The sequence below is a fragment of the Meriones unguiculatus genome, chromosome 7, assembly GCF_030254825.1.
Source record: "Meriones unguiculatus strain TT.TT164.6M chromosome 7, Bangor_MerUng_6.1, whole genome shotgun sequence".
Classification (NCBI taxonomy): Eukaryota; Metazoa; Chordata; class Mammalia; order Rodentia; family Muridae; genus Meriones; species Meriones unguiculatus.
In genome coordinates this window covers 93,629,605-93,639,577 of record NC_083355.1, presented here as the reverse complement: position 1 = coordinate 93,639,577, position 9,973 = coordinate 93,629,605, and positions in this window count along the sequence as shown.

The following is a 9,973-nucleotide window of genomic DNA, read 5'->3' as shown; positions in this document are numbered from 1 at the left end:
GGGCTTGTGCCCTGTAGGTAGGTGGGCCAACACTTGCCTCTGACAGGCCGCTCTGGCCACAGCCAGCTCCAAGACCCGCTCTCAGGGCCCGTTCCAGTCTTGCCAGCCTGTCATTTGCACCTCTACTTTCCCATTAGGGGGTGCTTAGTCAGGGGCCCAGGAATCACCACAGTGAGATTCTGATTAACCAGCGAATGGCTTGTCCACACAGCTGCTACCTGGCTCCTGGACTGTGTCTTCTATGTAGGCCCTCATGAGGGGAATGCTTGGTGATCACTCATGTAACACACGCCTCTTTAGGTCTTTACATTTCATGTTACTGAGGAGAGTGGCCGTGTGAATTCACTCGTTATCTGTGTGCGCTACTCAAGGCTGGACCCGGTTGGCGGTACACAGGGCGCCTGGCACTCCACAAGACTTCCATATATAAGAGAAGAATCCAACATAAGCCAACTGGTGCCAAGCTCACGAACCAACCGCTATGTGGTGTTTTTCTCACCAGCACCTCAGTGTCTCCCCCATCCCCATCCTGAGAATGTTCCTTGGGTTAGATTGATTCATTGCCTCCTAAACCCTGTAACACAGGGGGTCTTGGGCAGCTGGGGAAGGATGCTGTCAGGGAAGGTGTCAAAGGTTCTACCTTTTCTGGAAGAGATTCTTGAATTCTTAGCAACCAGCCCCGCCCATGGAAGTCAAGTCCTCAGGGTGCGGGGTTGGGGATGGGCTGGGGTGTCTGCTTTTACAGTTTAATTTAAAAAAATCTTTTGTGTGTATGGGTGTGCCTAAATGAAGGCGTGTCCGCAGAGGTTAGAAAAGGAGGTTGGCTGGATCACCTGGAACCGGAGCTACAGACGGCTGTGAGCCACCGTGTGGAACAGAACCTGGCTCTTCTGGAAGAGCAGCCAGTGCCTGTAACCAGGAAGCCAGCTTTCCAGCCCTTGTTCTGACAGTTTCGTTGGAGCTTCAGCTGCTGGGTTATCCCACCTGTCATCCTGAGCAGCTGAGGGCATTCCCCTGAGGCGCGCCGGTCTGCAGCCACTCTCCGGAAAACCCACAGCGAGGTGGCAGAGAGCATAAGCGACTGGGAAGAAGGGCCAGTCCTTTGAATGTATGCATCACATTCCCCGAGTCCTGTGAGTCCTCTCGAGTGGTCCCGGGCACGGAGCTCGCTCGGGAAGCATGGCCCTAACTCAAGGTCTCCAAGTCCACTGGTGAGGATGATGTCACTAGACTGTGAACACACAGGGTGTTCATACCCAAAGAGAGCATGGTGTATGTGCGTTCTGTATTTCCTGGCATGTTTTTGGCTACAGGTAACAGAGAAGGGAACTCAAAGTAGCCCAGATATATTTATTGGCTCACTTCATAAGAAGGGCTTGGGATAGGGTTGCCTAGCAACCCAGTGGCGCCATCAAAGGCTCTGCAGAGATGGCTGTCTTTCTGCCCCACCGTCCTTAGTATGGTTGGTTGACACCACGTGAAATGGATGCTATGGCTCCATTCTCACACAACCATGGCAAGTTAGAGAGGAACGCAGGCAATCCTCCAGCACCTCTTCCTTTTATCAGAGGTCCCTGGCACACTTCCCTTTGCATCCCATCCGGTTAACTGGGTTGCGTAAGGATGGCCAGCTTCGAGTGAAATCGGGCGTTCTGGCTAATTTTTGTCAGTCGGGCAGAAGCTAGAGTCACCTGGGAAGAGAGGACCTCAGGTGAGGAATTGGGCCTTATCACACGGGCCCATGGGCATGTCTGTGTGGGGCATTTTCTCCGTCAGCGATTGATATGGGAGGGCCCAGCTCACTGTGGGTGGTGCCACCCTGGGCAGGTGGTCCTGGGTGGTGTAAGAGAGCAGCTGAACAAGCCATGGGCGGGAGAGGGAGGAGGAGGGGGCATTTTTGCACACCAACAGAGAGATAAACTAGGACCCCTGGGGACCGGGTGCCATTCTGTCTCAGTAGAGGACAGGAGGAGGGCCACTGCATGGGAAGTTACCTGCCCTGTGTCCCTTTTAGTGGTGGGTCTCAACCGTGGCACAACCAACATCGCCCCTAATTATTGTGAACATTTATTTTTAATTTTCTATGTGTGTGTGTGTTTACGGTGAGATATATTTGTTGGTTGCCACAAATAGATGGCTTTTGCTTTGACTGACTCCATTAGGCTGTGTGTTTTGGTCAGAGAACCGAGGCCATTCAATATTCAGAGTTATTTTGGAAAGCTGGGTATCGGTTCCTGCCATTTTGTTTGCAGTTGCTCACTCCTGGGCAGGACCGTTCCCTCACCTCTCTTACTTAGCAGCGGTCTAGAATGGTTTATTCTTTTGTTTGTTTGTTTTGAGAGAGGGTTTCTCTGTGTAGCCCTAGGTGTCCTGGTCTATAGACCAGGCTGGCCTTGAACTTGCAGAGATCCACCTGCCTCCCGAGTGCTGGGATTGAAGGCGTTGCGCCACCACTGTTCAGCTGGTTTATATTTTTCCGTGGGTGAGGAGTCTTCTCTGAATTTCAGACTGCATCCTGGGCCATCCTTTCCTTTAGACCCTGCCAGGTATCTTATGGTGAAGAGTAGGGAGTAAAGATCATCGCCCCCATGGATCACTTACACTGATTAAATACTATCTGAGTCATTTGGAGGAGCAAGGGAAATGATCTGTTTATTTTCTATTGCCGTAACCACATATTTGATGACAGGAATGCATCAAGAGAAGAGGGTAGCCAGGCACGGTGGTGCACACCTCTAACCCCAACACATGGAGGCTGGTCTTAGGTGCTCGGATGCTTGCACCTGGGCAGGACCCTTGCAGTTCTCCCAGCCCAAACAGAAGAGCTTCTCCCCAAGGTGGCCACAGGACTCCCTCATTGCCTCAATCCTTTGGTCAAATGCCACCTTTCACCTGCTTAATTGTAGCCCTTAGCAATCCCCACTCCCATCCCCAGCTCTGTTTTCATTCTTCTTTTCTGGTCCTATTTTTCCCTAGATCACATCTGACTTACTGTATGGTTTATTACATGATCTGTTGTCAGTTTACTCTTGTAAGAGTGCAAACTCCGTTTAAGAGAGTTTTTTTTTGTTTTGTTTTGTTTTGTTTTGTTTTTTCCTTAAGATTTATGTTAAACAAGGCATGGTGGTGCCCACCTTTAATCCCAGCACTCAGGAGGCAGGGGCAGGTGGATCTCTCTGGGTATTTGAGGGAAGCCTGGTCCACAGGAAGTTCCGGGAAAGCTATATTGCATAGTGAGTCTCTCAAGCAAACACACACAAGCAAAAATAAATAAATAAATAAATAAATAAATAAATAAATATCTTTGTGTGTGTGTGTGTGTGTGTGTGTGTGTGTGTATGCATGTTTGTGAGTGCTGGCAGAGGCCAGAAGAGGTTGTTGGACCAGGCACTTTGGGCTGTCCAGTGTCGGGACCTGTGCCCTTGGCCTCTTGGCCTCTGACCCAATGACCTTTATCCCCAGTCTTCCTATTAGCACCTCCTAGGTGCTGGGATTGCTACTGTGTATCCCCATGCACAGTGTGTGTGGTGCTCAGGATCAAACCCAGTACCCTGGGCAAGCAAGCCAGGCATCTTCCAGCTGAGTTCTACCCCAGCCTCCTCCTCTGCTTAAAAAAAAAAAAAAAAAAAAAAAAAAAAATATATATATATATATATATATATGTATATGTATGAAAGTTTTACCTGCATATATGTGCATGCACCATATGTCTGCCTGCTGCCTGCAGAGGCTTTTCAGTCCCCTGGAACTGGAGTTATAGACAGTGTAAGCCAGTAGGTGGGCACTGGAAGCCAAAGCTGGGCCCTCTTCAAGAGCAGCCAGTGCTCTTAACTGCTGAGCCGTCTCTTCTGCTCCTTCTTCCTCTTTTGAAGAATTTACGTTCTAAAATTTCCCCCAATAATCTGAAAAAGGGGTTACTGCTGTCTCACAGCGTATTTGGGGAAGACATTTTGAGGCTATTATCCTAAGCCTGAAATGACAGGTAAGTGTGGGGCAGGAAGTGGGGATGGAGAAGCCCTTGGACCCATTCAAAAGACGGGTCAGTCTGGCAACCTCCCTGTGTGTCAGAGGAAGGGACAACGTGTCACGCTTGCTTGTGGAGTGCCTCCAACGGGCTGCTCCACAGACAATGAAAGAGATGGCTGTTGCCAATATGTTCCGTCTCTAGAGAGAAACCCTGGAGCCCTTCCGGCTCCTGACTGGGCACTCACTGCGTGCTCTTAAGGCAGACTGGCTTTGCCCCATACTCCCTTTCCTGCAGCTGGACACTCGTTGCTGGGATTGGGGACCCTCACCATAGCAGGGTGTGTGTGTGTGTCTCCCAAAGAAGCCCCTACCAAGGCTCCAGGAACTGTCAGCTTTCGCAATTTCTCAGTGGTTACAATCTCCCCTCCCCAACTCTCAGTAAACATTTAGTCTATCCCCTGACGTTGTCTGTATTTTCAAAATGCAGTGGTGCACGCCTGTAATCCCAGCACTTGGGAAGGCAGAGGCAGCAGGATCTCTGTGAGTTCAAGGCCAGCCTGGTCTACAAGTCCAGGACAGCCAGGGTACACAGAGAAACCCTGTCTTAAAAAAATAAAAAAAAAGGGGGGGCTGGAGAGATGGCCCAGTGGTTAAGAGCACTGTCCTACTCTTCCAGAGGTCCTGAGTTCAATTCCCAGAAACCATATGGTGGCTCACAACCATGGATAATGTGATCTGATACCCTCTTCTAGCATGCAAGTGTACATGCTGATAGACCACTCACATATAAATAAAATAAAATAATAAAATAAAATAAAATAAAATGGGCTGGAGAGATGGCTCAGAGGTTAAGAGCATTGGTTGCTCTTCCAAAGGTCCTGAGTTCAATTCCCAGCAACCACATGATGGCTCACAACCATCTAGAATGAGATCTGGTGCCCTCTTCTGGCGTGCAGGCATACATGCAGATAGAGCACTCATACATAAAATAAATAAATCCTAAAAAAATAAAAATGCTGTTGCCCTCAAGTTGCCCAGGCTCAGGCCCCACCGAACCTGAACTATCCCGGAGAAGCGGTCTCCAGGTAGGTTGAGGATCTGGCCTTGGCTGTTAGTATGCTGTGTGCAGTTGTTGCTGGCAAAGACATGGCTACTTTCTGTTCCTTTTCTTTTCTTCTCTCTCTCCTTTCCCCCCTCCCTTCTTCCTTCCTTCCTTCTCTCCCTCTTTTTCTTCCTCTCTCCCTTACCTCCCTCCCTTCCTCCCTCTCCGGGGTGTCCCCCACCCTCCCACCTCTCTCACTTTCTCTCTCGGATAGCTAAAAGGAAATCCGATTTTCCTGAGTCAGCGGTGTTAGTGTGTGTGTGTGTGTGTGTGTGTGTGTGTGTGTGTGTGTGTGGCGCGCGTGTGTTGTGTTTTCTTTTCCCTGCCTCAGATTACCAGGTCTCAGAGAACTGGGAAAAATTTAGCCCAGATAAAGGACTCTTAAGGTCGGAGCGCCACCTGCTGGGCAAAGTGTAACCCGGAGAGGCGGCATCTCAGCAGGACTCTCACTCTCACGGACGCCCCCTGATGGTGGGTTCCCCTGGGCTTCAGGCTCTGACCGCTTCTGCTTGAGTATGGACCGCAGGACAAATTCAGACGCGAGCAAGCATTTGTTTGCATTCGCGTTTCTCGCTTAACTTGAGCTAACTCCGACGGATCCACTTTGGTTCTCATTGACCCTGCTCACCCTGGACCCTCCCTGAACCAAGACTCCTTTGGTTTAAGGGCTCAACCCTCCTCAGGACTGCTACTTAAGATGCCAGCTGCGGGTTGGATACCTAGGATGCCTGCATCTCTGGCAGGCCACATAGGATCTTGAGGGTCCTGTTTCCCCTCATTGTGTGTGCTACACCGACAATTACAGTTTCCTCATAAAGGCTGCAGGCTTGGGGCGAGGGATGGCTTGTTAGGTAAATGTACTTGCCACACAAGGCTGGAAACCTGAATTTGGATCCTGATAGCCCATGTGAAAGCCAGACAGGGTAGCCTGTGTCTGTCATTGTACCCCTCCCATGGTAAGGGAGGACACAGGAAGCTCATCTACCAGCTATCCAGAAGTACTCAGGCTATGGGTGGGCCTGGTGGTGCATGCCTTTAATCCCAGCTCTCAGGGAGGCAGAGGCAGGCAACTCTCTGTGAGTTCAAGGCCAGCCTGCTCTACAGAGTGAGTTCTAGGACAGCCAAGGCTACTCAGAGAAACCCTGTCTCAAAAAAAAAAAAAAAAAAACCAACCGACCAACCAACCAACTAACCAGAAAATAGAAGTGCTCAGCCAACCAGCAAACAGGAAAGATTCTACACCAAACATGGTGTAGTTGAGGACCCACACTTGAGGTTATCTACAGGCCCATTGTGACAGACCCCCCCAAACATGAACACACGCAAACATACGCACACATACACAAACTAAGCTAAAAAAAAAATCAAGCAGGCTCATAAAGAAGACACTCCAGAAAAGGCAAAGGAAGGTGAAATTAGAGGAGGATCCAAGGGCTGATGCTTCGCTCCTTCCCAGTGGAGTCTGGACACCTCCCTCTTCCCCAGTGACTTGTTCAAGCACCAAGAACTTCAAGAACCAGGGTTTTATAGAGCTTCATGAGGTGGCATGTCAGACAGAAGGAGGCCAGAGGACTAAACTCCACCTCCATGCCACCCCTCAGGGAGGGAGACCCCTGTGGCTGAACAGGAAGGCCCAGTTCTAGCTGCTTTCTGGTGATGGCTCCCATCCCAAAGCCCTCTGAGGGTCTGATGAATCACCATTAGCATAACAAAGGCATTTCTTCTCAGGAAATTCCAAGGGTTTTGACACTCTTGCCCAAGAACTGGGGGAAAGACACTTATTATTTTAAAGCTGGGGAACGAGGGAGGGCTTTCTCCTGTCTCCTGGCCTGGCCCCAATATGTCTTTTTTTTCTTCCTACTGTCTTTGCACATATTTGTGTAAGTAGGAATGAGTGTCCCGGGCATCTTGAAAACATAGCAGCCAGCCAGTTCAAAAGCCATGGCAAGACAAATCCTCCTACCGGTCTTTTTATGGTGGCTCAAGTCCATGAGCCTAATCCTCAGGCGGCTAAGATAGGGGGATTGCAGAGAGAGAGAGAGAGAGAGAGAGAGAGAGAGAGAGAGAGAGCCTCTGAATAGCATACTGCTATTCTCGCCTATGGGGCAGGCTGGGCTGGGAGCCAGCTCCCACAGCTGCTGGCCTTCCTCTCCCCCTGGAATGTGACGCTGGTTTCCTGAGAGCCTTTCCTTCATTTTGGTTCAAGGCTGCTGGTCAGAAGCCAGGGTCTTAGGACACGGGCTAGCTTTGCCAGCCATTGTTTGCTTCTGTCTAAAACAAAAACAAATACCAAGCCCCTACTTGGCAGGGCAGGCTTGGTCTCCTGAGGACACCGTAGCTGCCACCGGGACACACTTCAGAGGCCATGGCCTGTACAAACACCTTCACCCAGTCCCAACCAGCATCATGACCACCCTGGCACTGAGAAACAGCCTGGCTTTGTGTTGGCTCGCTAGGACGGAAGCTCAGGGAGCTGGGGTCTGTGCCTTTCCCGGGATTTAGGGTGGGGCTTCCCTCGGTCCATTTGTGCTGATGTCCTGCTCTGTTGGTCTATACCCCCGGCACTGGCCCACCACGGGAACCAGCACTGCAGCTCCGACCTCCAGTCCTCCCCCTCCCCCCACGCTTTGTTTTCGTTTTTCAAAACAGGGTTTCTTTGTGTAACAGTTCTGGCTGGCGAGATGGCCTGTAACTCATAGAGATCAGCCTGCCTCTGCCTCCTGAGTGCTGGGATTAAAGGCATGCTGGGATGAAGGCCCTGCCATTCATTAAACCATGGGCTGTTTGCATACCAGCCTTAAGCCCAGGGCCTGAGGTGGAAACTCCTCCACAGCATTTTTAAGACTCAGTATTTTCCTTTGTGTAGAGATAGCCTTGCCTGTGCCCTTTGGGTCCTATAGCTACCAGTACACTCTCTCAGGAGTGGAATAACACTGTGTTGAGGTTGAGGGAGGTGTTAGCTCTCTACAGGTAAGAGGGTGAAGGTTCTTGGTAAATTATAAGCTACTTATAAGGCCTGAAAATAAGAAAGGGTTTTATATGCATTATTTCATTAACTCTTCCCAGGTCTCTACAGAAGGAAGGGTACTATTGTCATCCCCATTTATAGATAAGGAAACTGAGGCCAGAAACATGAACCCACTGCTCAAGGTCACAGAGAGGATAAACTGATAAAACGAGGTAGATTCAAACTGAGAATTGTGTAATGCCAGATTTTACATGCGTCGACCAAGGTACGGCTCTAACACAGAGGTGTTCATCCAGCTTCCTGCCACTTTAGTTGCTTGTGTGTGTGTGGGGGGGGGGGCGGGGGGAAGGGCAGGATAGGGCTCAGCCATTAAGAGCACTGACTCTTCTTTCGGAGGACCTGGGTTAAATCCCCAACACTCACAAGGCAGCTCACAACTGTCTGTAATTCCTGTTCCGGTGGATGCGATGTAAAATAAAGAAATAGTTTCCCCAGTTGGGTAGCTGAACCACATGGGGATTCTTAGAAGCCTGGGAGCCTGGGGTGGGGATAGGCAGGACTCATCAACCTTCTCAGTAAGAAGTGGAGTACGGAGCGTGGAGCCGCCTTTGTCTGCCTCGCACAAGCCATTGAGCCTTAACAATTTTCCACTTTGATGTCTGTAGAGCGTTTACATTGCCCCCTGGTGGCAGGAAGGTGCAAGGCGGCCTCGGAGGGACAGGGAAGGGTCAGGGTTGAAACAACATTGCTGGGACCTCGAATCTCAGTATTCTTCTTTGATCGCGGACAGGAAGCCGAACTTCTGACTGGGAGCTGAATTTAACGGCGCTCATTCTACAGTCGCGAGAGGATGCAGAGCTGGTTCTCAAAGCCCAGCTGGAGTATGGAAGGAGGGGTAAACCCAGACTGCAGCTTCCTAGGATGCCTCTAGGCTGTCTCTCACCTTGGTCGCCTCTGCCACTCCAGCAGGGCTTTCCTGCTTACGAGTAGAGGTGGGGTTGCCGCTGTCCCCTCCTCCCCCTCCAGGCTCCTGCCGGCTTGCTGGGTGCCTGCCGTCCCAGTGATGTTTCCTGCCGCCTAGCGGGCTGGCTGGATAGGGGCCTGGCTGTGTAACTGCCCAGGTGCCAGCTTTTCTTCCTGACTACGGAAGTGCATGGTAGCCCTTAGTAACCCCGACCGACACAGAGAACGCAGGGCCTCGGAGGAAGGTCTACGCAGGGTTGGACTGCTGGATCCCTAGGGCTTTTAAGGCTGGGTTCCAGGGGCTGGCTGGAGGAAGTGCACGTAAGATTCCAAGTTCAGGGATCTCTAAAGAGCTCAGTGAAGGTTCTCCTGAGTACTTTTGGAGCTGACCTGACACCTAGTGGCTAAAAATGGGAATGACGCCACCTTTGGGAGTTGATAAGTCCTTTTATGGGGTGGGGGTGGGGGGGAGACTCTTGGGACACTGAGGGGAAGGTTTGGGTTTGGCGGTGTGTCCCTCTCTTGCGTAAGGTGGGGTGTCAGGGTCAAAGGGTAACTCAGAGGACCGGAGGTGGTGATAGGGTAATAACCATTGCTTTCTTTTCAATTTCATACAGAGATGAAGAGAAAGAAACTGAAAGTTTCAACTGATTCATAGCCGCTCTGATCTTCAATTATTATCATCTTTACACATTTGGATGCCCCTTTAGCCATGCAATCCTTATGGCTCCCCTAGACCCCATCAGTTAATGGATGCTCCGTCAGAGGCAGATCCGACAGCCACAGAACACCCCATTAACGTTCACTGCTCTGCTGCTTCTCCACCATCCTTGCTCTGACCCGAGCTCCTAGGCTACCATCCAGCTAACGGAAACTCAGCTCAGCTCAGACTGTGGCACTGGCCACGGGGAAGCGGTCACCAGGGTTGGCCTGTCAGCCATCTGCCTGTCTGGTTATCATGTGCAGAGCCCTCG